The sequence below is a fragment of the Ischnura elegans genome, chromosome 8 (genome assembly GCF_921293095.1).
Source record: "Ischnura elegans chromosome 8, ioIscEleg1.1, whole genome shotgun sequence".
Taxonomy (NCBI): domain Eukaryota; kingdom Metazoa; phylum Arthropoda; class Insecta; order Odonata; family Coenagrionidae; genus Ischnura; species Ischnura elegans.
Window position 1 is genome coordinate 10,819,363 of NC_060253.1, and position 17,292 is coordinate 10,836,654.

At 37.6% G+C, this 17,292-nt stretch overlaps 1 long non-coding RNA gene across 1 annotated transcript; it reads left to right on the forward strand.

The window, feature by feature from the left end:
- Positions 1 to 7,409: 7,409 nt before the first annotated feature.
- Positions 7,410 to 14,791, forward strand: LOC124163199. Its single transcript, XR_006865730.1, has 3 exons — positions 7,410 to 7,446; positions 11,979 to 12,243; positions 14,245 to 14,791. It is a non-coding gene; the product is annotated as an uncharacterized LOC124163199 (long non-coding RNA).
- The last annotated feature ends 2,501 nt before the right edge of the window (positions 14,792 to 17,292 follow it).

The window sequence follows — 17,292 nt, forward strand, 5'->3', positions numbered from 1 at the left end:
GCAGAAAGAAATAGAATGCAGCGATTTCCAGCACAGAAGCAGAATACTTCCAAAGTTCTCACTAAAAGTAAGTACCAAAGGATATACTTTACTTATCTTCTGCATAAATTGACTGGAAAGATGAATTGTGTACTCATGGTAACTTCTATAGTAACCAGCCTGCTCAGAAAATGCGATGAATACAACTAGAACTAAACATATCGATGTAAAATTATTTGAACGGAATGAACGACCACATGAAGTTCACAACGGAGGTGAAGGAAGACGGAGAACTTCCTTTTTTACACGATTACGTGGAAAGGGAGGAGAGTGGAACATGGGCATATACTCATCACTCCGCACAAATAAATGGAGTGGTAAACACCCTGAGTCACCGCTCCAACAAAAAATCGACCAAAACAACTTTGCCGAAGAAAGGCGGAAACTAGAGGCCTTTCTGCGGGGAAATGAATTAGACGAAAGAATTACCTCACGAGCACTGAATAAGGTCATGAAAAAGAATGATGTGGACAAAGGAGACACCGCAGAAACAGCGAACTCCTCAACAAATAACGTAAGCGACCGAAATAAAGTCTACTGCAAATAAAGGGGACCACGGACAGATTTGTAAATATCCTAAGAACATGTCAGATAATGACAATCTTCTCTCCTCACGTGCAGATAAAAAATCACTTTAAACCCTCAAGAACAGAGCTTCACAACAAGTCAAAGGAGTCTACCGGATCCCTTGTGAAACCCGTGGGAAGAACTACATTCGCAGATCAGTTAGAACATGCCAGGAGGAACACGAGAGAGCAATTCAACTGGGGTAGTCAACTAAGTCCACGGCAGCCGAACACGCAGCGCTGGGCCACGCAATTGACCCTGAAGGAACAGAAATGGTCCTCTATGTGAAAGGCTTTCAATAAAGACTCGTCAGAGAAGCCATTGAAATAAAAATGAGGAGAAGAACAATCTTAACAGAGACATCGGCCTTCAAATAATTCGTACTTGTCAAACCGTAATTCGGAAAAACACTCAACAACCTACTCCTCTAACCTCCAACTCCCATTCCCCCCTGAAACGAATACCAATAAATATATAAGAACAAAAATTCCTACTTTATTTGATTCACTTGAAAGGCGACCATCATTCGTCGGGAAATGTTAGGGCCACCCGAAAATTGAGGCAGTGACATAGCCTTTTTTTTTCATTGGCATAGTGATTATCGCTATCACATTGTTAGTGGGGCTGTTAAGTATTATTAGGTTGAACTTCGCAACACACTAACGGAAGAAATGATAGTAAGCAATTTAACGAAACATCCGAGAGCATTATCAAAAAAATCGATACTTTTCTCACTACAGGCGCCGTAATATCAGTTAAATGGCTAAAATACTGTGACGTAGAAGGGAAGGGTCGACCACCACGTCTATCCATTTATGTCATAGCTACGAATCGGCGAAATACAGTTGCCCGAAGTGGGAGACTTGTGGAGTGTAAGCCACAGACTAATACACGAGGGATCGCTACATATTAATGCTGGAATAAGTATAATGCTTATCAAAAGCGCCAATTAAAAAGCCACCAAATGTATGATGAAAGGTAGGTAATGGTTAAGATATAAAGCAAAGCCCATTACTACTGCATCTCCGAATGTTTCTAAACCTAAAAAATTGCTAAGAAATGCAGAAGTGGAGTAAGTGAATCAAGATACCGCGGGAATAATCATGCAGATTAGAGGTGAAGAAAATGTAATTATTCTCGGTGAATTTAATACCATCACTGACGATGTTTAAGATGGTTGGAAAGCCGAGAAACAGGGATGATGTATCCAAAATGAAAGACTGACAAAGCTAGTTGTTGCGAATACAAAATAAAAATGATCACAGTCGAAGAAGATAAGGAAAGTGATAGTAGACTTCATAGATTCTAAGTTGATTAAATTCTTCAAAGATGAAACGATTCAGCGACTATAAAAGGGACGGCAAAAGTTACCCTAAGGCTTAAAACGACCGAGACTAGAGTCTCATTAGAGATGTCATGTCACCCAAAATAATAAAATAAAAACTTAAGAAAGCTGTGAAAAGTATTTGGTAAGCAGAAAATTCAGAAAAATCGGTATCAAGTGTAATTTCAGGAGGTAGAGGAGAACAAAATAGCATCGGAAATGACTGAGAAATTAGAGGAAGAGAGTCAGAAACATATCACCATAAAATATTACAGCGTAGTAAAAAACAGGGAGTCAAGAATAGCATAAAACCAGGGAAACAAACATTGGAATAGGTCGGCCAGTTTAAATATTTCGGAAGCAGAAAAACCAGGTGTAGAAACAAGAGAGAAATAATCTGTAGAACAGCCAAGGCGAAGCGATTCTAAGGAAAAAACGGAAAAAGCGATTCAGGGATGATACGATAGCGAAAAGAAAACAATTGAGGAACTAGAAAATTGGCGGTAAAAGTTACCCTAAGACTCTCATCAGCGACAATGCTATTTCAACCAAAATTAAAAACTGAATAAAGGTGTGAAAAGCATTTGGCATGTAGAAAATTAAGAAAACTCGGTATCAAGTGTAATTTCAGGACGCAGAGTAGACCAAAGTAGCATCGGATGTGACCGAGAAATCAGAAGAAGATAGTCAGAAACACGTTATCAGTGGGCTATTGGAAGCAGCTGAAGTTGTTCTTGGCAGAAGGAAAATCATCTGAATGGATCACGCAAAAAGTCTCGAATCTAACTGAAAGCACCACTTAAGTACAAGAATACTTAAGCTGTGGAGTATCAAAGGAGAATAAGGAAGGATTTTGACATAAAGCCAGGGAGGCCAGAGAAACATGGTCGAGGAATATAAAAACATCGTTTGCATGGAAAAGTAGAGGCTGGCTAGGCGAACCTCTTCAAATTAATGAACGTTAGATGAATACCGTAAGTGAAAAAAACAAAGAACTTATGACTGGTGACTAATAAAACTGAAGACATGTATTGAATATCTGGATGAGACGTGTATAGGAGAGCGACTACGTACGAAATCAATTTAAATGGATATCGATTATTAAATACTAGTGTAGCAAAAGAATAGCATTAAAATAGGGAAACATACATTGGAAGAGGTCGAACAGTTTCTCACCAAATTCCTTTAGTCTTCTTCTTCCTTAAATAATTTGACGTATCAGTAGTGTGGATTGAAATTCAATGCTTATAATATTGAATGAAGTTAATTAGCAAAGCTGAACAAATGTGTGAATGATCCACAATTCATTTAAAAAAAGTAGGAGTGATACTTTATAGGGCCCAGCTATGAGGAATCAAGAATTAGGAACAAGGTCAAGTCATCTGAGGCTGTGTTAATCCTCCCAGAATTTTCAAAGTTTAATACTTAAAGGGCACCGATTACAGAAACAAATTGGGAGTTTACATTTATGATTATCACCGAGGAGAAATCAGCACACGCTTGAAACGTTTACAAAATTGAAAAAGAGTCGAATAAAGATGGGTAGAACAAAGACCTATGCCATCTGAAAATCACCATCAAATATTAGAGTGTAGCAAACGACAGGAGGTTAAGAATAGTATAAAACTAGGGAAAGAAACATTGAAAGAGGTCGACCAGTTTAAATATTTCGGAGGCAGAATAAGGATGTGTAGAAACAAAAGAGAAATAATCAGTAGAACAGCCCAGGGCAAAGATAGTTTTCAGAAAAAATAAAGTATCAATTTGCTTATAAAAGCAGGAAATTTTATTATGAAATTTGGAAACTTTTTATAAGAACGTAAAATTCGAGTATGCTTCTCTATATGGCAAGGACTGATGGGCAATGACAGCAGTGAAGAAACTTATGGATATTCGGCTGTATGAAAATGAAAGGGATCGTTCGAGTGAGGACTGCGGGATTCCTCAGAAAAGTGGGAAAAAATAGAAAGCCTAGTCAATACTTAAAGTAGAATACACACCATTGTAATAGAACATATCTTGAAAAACTGATCTTGATGGTTTAATGAAGTCAATCCTAGAATGACAAGTGGTTACTAAGAGCGGAAAAGTAAGACGACTGATTTCGTATTTAAGAAACCAAAAATGAAGGAAATGAAAGAGCATTTGAGAGACCGTGACATGTTTAAATGTTATAATGAACCTCTCAAAATTCACCCGAACTACGTAAAATTATAACAGCTTTAAATCCTCCTAGTTGCCTTCATAGTCACGGATATTCATACCAGTAAACAGCTGAGAATTCGTAGCATAAAACACTACTATAAAATAGGAAATGATGAAATATCGTCCTAAAAATTATCACAAAATAAGTTACATCTTGCGCACCACGCTGGATTTAGATCTTAACGAGCTTCTGGTACTAATAGAGACAAAGACCTGCATAAGATCTGTGTATGGGAACATTCAAAGGCATATCAAATGAAGTGAATGATATTGACTCACCATATTTCTTCAGTCTTCCTCTTCCTTGAAACCTCATCCTAATGCCCCATTCAACCCCAACCGTTCCACGGAACTGATCCGCTACCCCTAATTCAATCGAGGACCTGAAAAGTAAAAGTTCGCATTAAAGGCTAGCAATATTCACGCAATAAAGGTTCACACTTTACATGGAGCATAACTTAAGGATTATGGTAAAATTAAAGGCTTAAACAAATTATCATACCAAACGACCACAAAGGTGAAATAAGTGGAATAAGAAAGTTCCAAGTGAAGTGCCTGCAAATCCAATTATGATCGCCAATATTATATTACTTTTCCTCATCATAAAATTATATGACCAATTATTGCAGAGCGGTTTCGGAGTGTCAGATGCATTTCTTAACGAACTAAGTTGGTTGCAATTTCCTAGGTTCAATTATCAAGCACTTTTTGAAATGCCTCGTTTCATCTTTAATTATGCGGAGTAACTCGCCATTGAGGTAAACCAATTATGGTAAAAATTTTGAAGGGTGAATAAGGGATTCTGGCTAACAACTGAGGAACTCGCGGATGGGAGCTTCAATTGGAAATTTCAATTTCTCTCACAATCAATAATGACGCAGCGTGGTTGGCATGAAATACACTGTTCCACGTCTAATGTTAATACCTAATATTTACAGTCACTGAGTTAAAGTCATCACTTTAACCTTCGTCAAAAAGTAACTTATCTGCTGAAGTACTAGAAGCAAGCTACCGGATTGCCGTGAGGATCGTAATTCCTGCAATCTAGCCGTTATCTTTGATGTTCTAATAAACACGATAAATGTAAAGATAAAACTACTCACAGGTTACTTACTCATTTCAAAAGTCGGCACTTCATGATGGAATGCAAACATCACAATTTAAACTTATTACACTCGGAAACAAATATTACGTACCGAGTCTTATGATCGAATTTTCACTCTTGCAACAAACCAAGTGCGGGATTTAGTCCATTGCCGATATAATTTCCACGAATACTACAAAATTTCAATTCTTAGGTCACAAGATAATGAGTAAAAACAGGACGGTATTAATCGGCCAGGGTTTTTCCCTATCACTAGCGTTCTTTCAAAAAAACTACTTTGACACTGATATTAACTTTGAGGCACATTTCACACGTGGTAATAAAAGGTGGAATGTGAAGACAGCTGGCGTAATAAATACTGTCACTCAAAATATACACCACTAATATCACGATAACGGAATGAGGTCTAACACATTGTATTTGCGAAGTATCCTACACTTCAGAGAATAAATTGAAAGTGCATTGAAAATAATATGAAAAGGATTCACCAAAGAAGAAGTTATGGTACTCACCTCTTTACCCAAAGAGAACTTGCCGCGAACTGAAGTCCAGAAAAAGTGGGAGGGGATGTTCCGACACTCCGTAAGCCATGTCACGTGTGCCTGTGACGTCACGATAAATTCGAACCGATCTCTTTATTTAGGCAACGATAAATCTTTAAAAAAACGCTGGATATCGTATAGGTCATTTGAAATTTTATCCTATAAAATAAATCAATAAATACGGTCTTGTTAAACATTATAAATAATAAAATATATCGCGCGGAAAATCAATAATACGATTAGCCAATGAGATTCGTTCATTAGTTGCCGCTGTTATAGAAAAATAGCGCGGAAATTCTCAAGCGCCCAACGGTCGAGACACACGTGATCAATGTTCCAGAATATTCTATTCATCTGCGAAGGTCATTAGCTACGTTTGCAAAACACGTCATCGCATTACGAAAAACAGTATAGCAGGGTGTCAACGGTCCGCATTCAACTGTGGCCCGCAAATCAGCACCTCCCCTTCCCCCTGCTTACGAAGAAAGCACAACCCATTCCCTCACCATCCGTCCTTTCGGCGAGTCACTCTTCTGAATGTTTTAAATTTGTTAAATTAATTTCCTGGACTGCTTCAGCCATTCCTCCGTTCGTTGAAGTCGCCGTCTCATTAAGCGGAAACGAGGATGGAGAGCGATTACTACAAGCTACATATATACAGAAATACTAAAAAGAAATACAGCGGTATTGACTGAGGTAAGTGAGGTCATGTAATTTTTATGAAATACTTAGTGAACAGAGAAAGTAATTTTAATCATGATTATCCTTACCCATAAACATGTCTCTCATATAGCTCATCATGTAAAATGTTTGCATACGGCAGTGAATAGCGGAGATATGTAGTGAGTTCACAAACGATAAGAGCATTGCTAATCACACTATGCGATTAGTACATAAGGGATAAGTATTTGTGTGTTCTCTTTAGTGCATAAAAATTCTCTACTTTACGATCCAATTATTGTCATCGAGTTTTCATATTTAGCGACGATTTAAATATAAAAACCACACTGAACATTAATAGCTTCGACTCAATCAAGGTCGTATGCATTGCTTAGATTTACACGTAGTATTTCGGTGGAAAAGATTCCATGAAACGGAAATGTTCTATTGACGTACGCCACCTGCGAATGTGTTATTCGATATTCTCATAATTGGTGCCATAATATTAATCGCAGAAATACTTTCAAATTACCCCCAAAATATATTTTTCATCTTTTTAAATGGTCGATGGTAAACAATGAAATCAATACAGAGCCAAATAAGGAGCTTTCAATTGCTTCGAAGATCTTCAGCCTTAGATATGATCTGTGATATTCAATTAAGTCATCAATGTGATCGATCATCTTGCATGTGCACGCCGATTAAATTAATAGCTCTTGATTGAATTATAAAAATAATATAGTAGTATTTATTTTTTCTGGTCATTCGCAGGTTCGTTTCCATGTTAGCCAAGCTCAACTTGAGCCGTATCCGGGTGGAGAAACCTGATGCCGTCAACTTTATACAAAGACATTGCTAAATGGTTCATTGCGAACCAACTGAAGATAAAAGTCACCTGCGAAAGTATCTACTTCAAGGAGAGCATAAGAACGAACAGATAAATTTCATTTCTTTTCGTGAAGACAGTCAACATTCTTGGTCTTCATCGTCGAGTCTTACTCAAGGTAAGTCTTTATGATTTAATCATTAGAACTAATCCGTTGGTAACGACTAAATTTAATTATCTTTGATATGACAAATTTTATTCTTCAGTGAAGGCATAAAAACTGGCATCTTGAGTTGCTTTAAACATATTTAAAATTAATACACATTTTTGGTTTTATTTTCCCCGAAATAAAACCAAGGTCAATTAGAATTAATGCGGATTTTAGGCGCCACTTCTTGGCGCCACCAGGCGTGCCTATAAGATGTTCTCTGTTTAGAGAGGTTAAGTGATGGAGATTTCGCAGCAGCAGTGATTCAACACTAACATTCTTGCAAATTTCAAGAAAAAGCTGTACGGAAATAATCAATGAATTTCCGCTTCAGCAAAAGCCAAGTTCATTAGTATTAGCATGGTCACCTCTACTAAAATGAAATATCAATTGATAAATACTTACTAATTGAGTTCGGCCATTTTAATAGACGCGTTTTTGAAAGGTAATATTTCTTTATGTGTAATTAAGACTTTGCAAGCGAGGTATGCTGATTATTATTGTGTAATTTAATAATTATGGTCGTAGTCATCACATAGTTGACTACGACCATAATTAGTGGAACACATAGTAATAAAACACATAGTAGTTTTTCTGGGGAGAGATCCTTCGTCTGCCTAATAACTTTGAGACATGAGATAAGCCGACAAAATATTCGGTCAATATACTTTAATTTTCTGGCGCAACTCACGAGTTATGGCAGTACAACAGGAAAGGTCTCGTGGTTTACTTCAGCTCTTAAAAGATTTCGATTTTTCGGTAAACTACATAACGAAGGAAAAATTTGGGGAGGAATTTATCTTTGATAAACAAGTAAAAGAAGCAAATGGGGAAAATATATAAAGTTAGCACTTATGGCTTCTGTTGTGTCTGAGGTTTAGACCCTCGGTATGCAAGGCTAAAATTGAAGGTATATACCCTGAAAAACGCGAAAGAATAGCGTTAGATTATTCCAAGTAAAATAGCTAGTTTAGTAAGTAATATGTCGATTAAAAAGATAGAGCCAAGAATATAACCATAATTTAGAAGATAAATTCGGGCAAGCGATAATGGTGCGTCTTTTTATGTCATGTTATATAGGTTAGAGATGGAAAAAAACAATCTTAAAACTGATAAAAGAATCCAGCCTTCACCATTAGGGGTGTCATTGGATAAGAATCGGTCAAATCCGCATTCCCTCCTTAAACGGTTTGTGCTTCACGCAGGTTTGAACGGTCACGCGTTAACAGTGCAGTGGGAAGTGGAAAAGTAGCTTATGTACTTCTCCCAAACAAACACCTATCTCCCTTTAACACACATTTCCAGAGAGGTGATTCAGTTACGTGAAATCTGACGCTTTCCCGGCGAAAATATTCGAAAAGGGATTTTCGAGCTTCCAGCCGGGTGGTCTCCGTCCATTCATGATGAGATGATTCAGTTGTTCTTTTTTATATTACCTTGATTTCAATGAACAAATACTGCTTGAGAACTTTGTCCTCACGACACTGCTAGAAATTTCAAACACTTTCATAGAGTGAAAACTGTTAGGAATGGCGTATCATTGTCTACGATTATCGGGTGCAAAATTAATGTATTAGAGTATTAAGAAGTTAATTATGCATTCCAAGGTATCGTACATTAACTTAGTCGAGCATGTGAAAATATGTGACCGGGTCACGCGATACCGTAAGAGCAATAATAGCATTTAATACCTATTGAACTAAGCTGAAAATCCTTTTTTATTTACCCCGCTGTACTAAAAAAACGATAGATCCAACATTCAAAGAGTATATTTCATTTACAAAGAGACCCCACGAATTGGGTCAAAGAATTTTCCTTCTCATCAGGAAAAAATGGAGCTAAATCAATTTTAAAAAATTATTTTCTGCAAAACTGTTTAACCTCCATGTTGAATCAAGCTGCAAGAGGAGAAGACTCCCTACCTTTTATTTGCTTCCGGGTCCATCGTCGACAGAGCTCAGCTTTACAACAGCGACTCTCCAAAATACTTATATTCACCTGCACTTCACAGTGAACACAACACTGACAATGAACCCTAGACACATTCACTTCACTCTTTCGCTGAATGAACACTCGCTCAATGGGATGAGTAACACATTCAGGTAACTTCACATAATTCCATTAGACATTCACACTGCGTCCATGATAATGAAGAACCAATGATAATAATCCAAGCGTTGAGGAAACGGCTTGAAGAGATAGTTGACACCTTGATTTGAGGATTGAAGTGTCATCTACTGGAATTATTGAATTGCGCACTCAACCTTTCGTAAACTGTAAATAAAAAAGATATATCTTTCAGCTATAGCACTAAAAATTCGGCACTGATGAAAGAAGAAGTTCTTAATTATTATATTAGGAAGGAACATGAAGTCTAAGCGAGCAATGTGGGCACAGAAACTCCTGTAATTGTACCCAATCATAATGCCAAAGAATGTATCATTCTTGAACAAAATTATCAACAAGTATGTTTAAATTTGTAGATTATCATGTATTGATAGGTCATATACGAGAATAGGACTTACCCGTTCACCTCAGCGAAGGAGGATTCACCTCCGACCGAACTGCTGCGAGACTAAAACTTAACTAGGCATGTTAGAATGAGGAGGAATACCAAAGTGATGCATTACTTCCTACAAACAGCCCTGAGAGGCAATGGAGGGCGGGGAATCACTAAGGATGTAAGGGGAGGTTGCCGTGCACATATAGTTCAAGGCAGAGTCAAAATTGTTGGCCCGATTTCGAGTCAAAGTGCATCGCGAAGGTGTTGGGGAGAGGGTCGGGTGGCCCGTCATAGGGTGGAGAGCTGGTTGTTAAGGGTAGGTATTGAAGGTGAAGGAGAGGGGATGGGGAAAGGGGAGTCAAGGCGCCACAAAAGAGACCCTCTGAATTACTCTCGTGACGTCACATACTTAGGTCACAAGGTCGCTTTACGGCGAATAGTCGCACAGTGAGCTCTTATTTTTATTTAATTGTGTCAAAGCAATGAATTTACGAGTAGGAGTTAAACGTGAATAAATGAACCAAAAAACATGAATATGGACGTATGTATATTATGCTGTTATGCGTAATATTACTATGGCCATGCGGTGGTCCTCTTATATACTGCAGGTTGGTGAATAATCACCCCCTGCCAAACACCCTAAAAGTGGCTCGCACAGAATTAGGTTGATGTAGAAGAATTAGAACATGCATTATTTTCTGTTCAATTGCCTTAACAATTAGGTCGGTTTGGCGGTGAATTCTTAAGTTAATACTTAACACATTTCCTTCCACGTTTAAATGCATCCTATTATCACAGACAAACAGCAAGGAGAAGTACTTAATCATTAGAGGTTATCGAAGGTCCACGAAAGAAATCACACGTAAGAAACATGTGATAAACATTTCCAATGATAAGTCCTAACTGGATTATTATAGTAAGTTTAAATGGCTCAACTCAACTATAAAATATCAAGTGATTAACTTCCATTCAAATTTCAATTAATTTTCGTAGTCACTGTCAACTGTGGTACCAAGAACTGGAATAAATTACTTATTATTATCACCGCTTAATATGTAATATTATAGCAAAATTTTTATACCTGGGTGGAGGTCGTGGGGATAGGTGACGATGTTTGTGGTATTCTGATCCCCCGGGAAACCAACCACCTCAAGTATAAATAGTTTTAAAAAATGGCTAATATTTTAAGCCTGAATATCCTTCATGCGTGTTCAGTATTTTATTTCTTTCTTTTTGATCTTCCTGACTTGAGTTAATATTCTGGGCCTGAGTATTTTTAATTATTTTTTGTATGTTCTTTTTCATTTCCTAGGGCCGTCTTTTTCAATCTCCAATGGATCATGAATAAAACACGAAGTCATTGATTAAAAATCATTACATTGCTTAATATAAGTATGCTTTTGCTTAACTTTCGGCGTTACCTCCCAGGCGATTGATGTTCTTCATAGATCGTTGCTGCGAATGCCGGCATCCTGAATCTAATCGTCCGCTTGACGGACGGGCGTTGTCATGTATCAGAACACTTACAGAATTCAGAAAGTCTCTCATTTTATTTCGAATGGATCTGCGCAATCAGCTTGTTTTTTTACACTTATCACTTGCATTTGTCGTTAAACCCGCCAGAATGAATTCAAAAAGTAACTCGCCATATAGGTTCCAAAACAGAGAAGAATAATATTTCGATTGTTTAAGGATCGCCTGAATTTCATTTGTTTGCTTGTTGACTTTTAATGCCTCCATTCCTTTGACTGTAACTTTGTTTCAGGTGCGTCTTATGGAATCCGTCTAATCAATAGACTCAGTTGATTTTTTTAAAAGTTCTCTTTTATCCGCATAAATGACAAGAAATTTCAATTCCTATTCAACAAGTTTCGTTGTTGTCACTCCATTGTTCTCACCAAGCGAGAGAATCAATGGCTGTAATCTTGGTAATGAGGCTTGCTACTCGCATTAAGCGGAGCAGAGCTACTTATCATTTTCTGCCTTCTCCCTTCCCCAGATCCTGCATCCGAGTCAGTGGTCGCCAAAGTGAACCTGCTATCTCCCCATGTCCAGCCGAGAGAATATCTGTGGCCCAAGTCCAGGACAGAACGGCTTATGATGGTGTTGGAGGAAGGAGATAAGTCGGTGTGTTCCTGGAATGAGCGGACGAATTGGGAAGGCGGACGAATGAGGAGAAATCTTTGTTTTCATCAAATTATAATCTCAAATAGTCTTCTATGATTCTCATACTACCTGAGCTCTACTTCATCCTAAAATTTAAGGTAACTTCCTTTCAGACGTTTGAATTAACATGTCATTAGTGATTCTTCAATGGACATCAGGCCATTATAGAATGTCATGTAAGGTATCTTGCTCGAGATAAAATTAATCCAACATTCACAATATCGTCGAAGTTAATATCTGCCCCGTTTCTGAAAGAAATTTCTTCCCGACCTAGGCAAATTACGATGGCATGAAATACTTAAAATTCCAATTTGAAATAGCGTAAAACCTACCTAATTAAATCATTCTAAATTTCATCTTACGCCCATTAGGCACCATGTATTTCCCTTCTACTTTTTTTCAGCTGCATATTGTCAATCTTTTATTCTGAAATTATCAAATCCTATAGTTGAGAGCATACATGATTCCATCGCCTAATAAATGTTCAATTACTTCATGAAAACGGACGTGTGACCATAAAACAATTTATTTGGCAATGATAACTTGTGGAAACTCTTCTCCACCATTGAATTCAAATATATATTGTAAATTATCTCAATGACCTGAGCCTTATTGGCTAGGCTATAACAAAAAGGACGAGTTTTTCAAACATGAAGAAGTGTTCATCTTTATCTACATTTTACCCCGCAAGCCACCTAAAAGGCATGTGGGTGGGGGTGTTAGGATTTAGTGTAGGGATTAGGATCCGTTTACAAATAAAAATGAAGTGCCCTAACGAAGATAGGACTAGCGTTTATTAAAGAGCTTTATGGTTCGGGGGAAAAATGAATTCCCATATCTATACGTTCGGAAAAAAATATCTCTTGATTTATCGCTTCTATTGGACCTGGAAATATAGTGTGGCTCTGATAATATATTCTCCGTGTCGCTCTTAAAGATTTTCAATTGTTCACGCAGTAGAAGCCTAGCGCGCAGCCTACGAGTCTCAAGCGGCTCCCAGCCTAATTCGCTTATCACCTGGGTAACGCTGTCTGTGCGCCCGTAGCAGTTTTTAACGAAACCGGCAGCCTTCCATTGTATTTTTTCAGTTCGCGGATTAAGTCTTTCTGCATCGGATCCCGAACGCATATTCAAGGTACCGTTAGACGAGTGCGAAATATCACCTTTCTTTTACTTTCTCATGCGAAAATCTTCCCACAGTAGGCTTAACGAATCCTAATTTCTTCATGGTGGTGCCGCAAATATTCCTTATATGTGTTCGCTACGAGAGGTTCGACGTAAATCCCAGGTACTTCACTTCGTCTAATGCCTTTATGTTGATACCATCCACAGCATAAACATGGTTATAGTTAGACGAATTCCGCCAGAAATGTACCGTCATGCATTTGCTCAGGTTACCTTCGAGAACCCACTCTTGGCTCCACAAATGACCGTTGTTTAGTCCGATGATAGAATTTCATAGTCAGAGTGATCACTAATTTCGCGATAGACGGAAGCGTCGTCAGCAGATAACCGTATTTATTATTAATGCGGGAGTAGAGATCATTAATGTATACAATGAAAAAAATGGGGCGGATTACGCTTCCTTGTGGAACAAATGTAACTTTTACTACGTCAGACCTAATTTCGTCATGAAATACCTTTTGAGTACGGTCACTGAGAAAGTCGTGAATCCAGTTCACCACTGTTTCGTTTAATCGGCATGACGGTAATTTTTATAAAAGTTTGTTGTGAGGTACCGTGTCGAAAGCTTTCATAAAATCTAGAAATAGTGCGTCAACTTGTCTTTTCGATTCACCAGATTTTAGAAGAACGTGAAGAAATAGCGCGAGCTGTGTTTCGCACAAACTTCCCTCTCGGAATCCGTGCTGACAGTCACGGAGGGAGTTACCTCTGTCCAAGAAAGTCATAATATTGCTCACGACGATATGCTCAAGTATCTAGCCTACATTTGAGGTTAATGACACTGGACGGTGGATGCCTGGGTCATGCCTGTTTCCCTTTTTGAATATCGTTGTAACGCATGCAATTTCACAGTCTAGCGGTAACTTTGTTATGTTATAATGTAGTGGACTAATTTCGATTAATTTAAATCACAGCACCTCACAAACAGCATCACCATGACATCCGCTGCACGAATAATGCGATGGACAACGAGAGCGCATCGCAAGACAACACAGCGAGCACTCTACGTCATCTATTCACCAGCCCTGATGAGGACACGGTGGTCTCTTTGGGGGTTTTATCGGCTTCCCTAAGTTTCGGACAAATACCAGATCACAAGGCATCACGGAAGAAAAGAGTTCCGGATGATTTTGATTTAACACTGTCTGCCACACGGTCATTTATAAATGTATCAATTAATAATAGCTTATTGGCAAGGCTTGACGACGAATGGACACTATAGCGAGGATCTTGTTGTAACTATCTATTATAACTTATTAAATGACGTTCATGGCTCAATTTTGGGGAAATGCCCAACTTTGATGTTAAATATTGTAATGCAATAATTTATGTCGATACCAAAATTTGTACCATTAGCATTTTGTAACCACCCATCCAAATTTCTTATTTGATTTAAACAGATTAAATGTATAACATTGATTTAGTAACAAATAAAGACAAAACATAAGCGTCGATGGAGCAGCAGCGGCAGAGATAATTAAGAGGTAAAGATCTGTTCTATCACGTTAGCGTTTATGGTAACTATTCATAGTAATGGAAGCTTGTAATGCCATCCGATGAACAGAGTGATGTGTTCCAAACGCCCTCCTTAAAAGTGCTACGGCAAGTAAGGTGCAATCTTTGAAAAATCTCCTCCTACCAGTACTTGTATCCGGTAGTATAACTGTTCATAACTAGTATTTATATTCGGTAACACAGAGTATGAAGCCACTATAGTTATCACTCAACCAGACCCCCAGAGTGTTACCTTAAAAACACATTATAAACATTCTCTTTGCACTTGTTAAAATTCATTGACTCAATTCATGTCGTACAATTGTTAAAGAACTCCGCCTTTAGTGTAGTAGGTTTCTAAATGTGATTATTAGTTTAAATAAGTAGCACTCGAAAAAGGAGTTTGTGTCTAGTTATAGATTTTATAACAATCGTTTGCTTCAATAGATTCACTTACCAACAACCGTTGAGTAGGGTAATCCCCGCAGCCAGCAGCCGAGGAAATTAGCTAGGAAATCCCGGGTTAGATCTTAGTAATAACAGGGTAAGAAATAAGTGCCACAAAGGGGCATCTAAGGCTGACAATATTTTTTTTCTGTCACTATAATTTTTATCAGCAACAAAGGCTTACGTGTTATGGATTTGACAACTAGGTGATACAATTTCATGATCGTCAATCATAATGACAAAGCATAAAAGCTGACACATTTTAAAATGTGATCGCATTTTAAATCAGAATTAAGGATGAAAACGACCTTCAAGAAGAAGCATGGATGAGATGATAAAACACGAGCAACATGTCTATCGTGAGTGCACATGAGAATAAACCATCGAATCAAAGGTATTTTCTTCAATTATGTTATTGAAATTACTTATCTTTTCCAGGAAAGCTATTATCGTATGAGAGTAAAATGCATTAACCGAGATAAGTAGGTTGCCAAGTTAAAGCTGTCTTTCGATGCAGTTTGAATTTGGATTTAAAAATGAAAATTGATCTTATTTAGTACCTATGACATTCTCCCCTTAGAATTAACAAAATCGGATAGGGTAAAAATTGAAAACTAAAGATTACTTTCATGCGTGACATAAACTTCCCTGAGTGGGCGAATGTCACAGCCCTGGGATGAACCTCGATTGGATTATTGATACCAAGGACAATGCGTAGAGGAGGCCCAATTCCATCACATAGGAGGCTGATTGCTGTTTCCACTTCGGTCGCATTTTAATCGGCTCCCAAAAATGTCCGCGGCAATGTGATGAGTGCAATGCGATCCAATTATATTCCAATGATTTTCAGTATAATGTTTTTAATTATGGGCAATAGCGTTGAAAAGTTATGAATTTGACACATCGTATCATCATTAACGTAAATATCCTAATTACACCTTATTTCCCCTGAAACTCGATTTGTTCGTTAGCGATGACTTTGGTAAACCCATTTAAATGCGAAATCTGTGACAACACATTGAGAGACCGAGTTGAGAAAATAACTCCTTATAGTATAAGTAATTGTGAATGAAAACGTATACATTATGCTGCACAAAACATATATAATATTAAAGATAATATTACAATTGACTATTTGCCATTAAATATCACTTGAGGTTTAAAAACTATATTGCGCCTCACGAATTTCTGCATGCTTTTACGGTGTCTTTGACACACAAGTGAACGTTTTTTTGTCGTCTAATTCAATTATTCTTACCTATCATCTACAAAATTCTTTTACTAAAACTGCGATTTCGGGGTTTAAGAGTGGACGACGACCCTACTCTTAAAATAAACTGAGGATTGACAGTTTTCGTTGCAAAGTTTCGCCTAAAAGTAAAGAACCAAAAATTTGGCTTCACATAAAGTGGTCACTGGATTGCTTGTTTGCTCCGAGATTAATTGCATGGTACATTGGAAGTTTTGGAAAGCATTTGGCCTGAGGAAAGTTGGCCAATTCCCTGTTCTACCTAACGTGAGCATCATATAAGGAACTTTCGATATATCTAGTCCGCCCCACTCACATTTAGCCGGTCGTGTTTTGTATGTCTCCATAGCAAAGTACTTGTAAATACCCTCGGTTTCATCGTGAAATTTTGATCACCGAGAAAGTTTGATCGTTATATTTCCATTTGGCTGCCCTTGAGTGAATACCTGCATATTTCCGCTTATCTCCTCCTCTCAATGATAAAGTTATTCAGAGCTAACCTGAAATTATGGAATGATGCCATTATTTACTATACGTAGCTTGGTTATAAAAATATTGATTCTTCGTCGACGATCCTTAATTAGAACCTGAATTACCCCTCAAGTGCAACTTAAGCGACTAGTCAAAAAAGAATTTCATTACCCACATAGCACAAAATATCTTCTAGATATCTAGAAAATATCTTCAATGTCTTGGATATTTTAAATATCTGCTAGATGTCTAGAAGATATCTTCAATGTCTTCGATACTTTAATAAATATCTTTAATAATA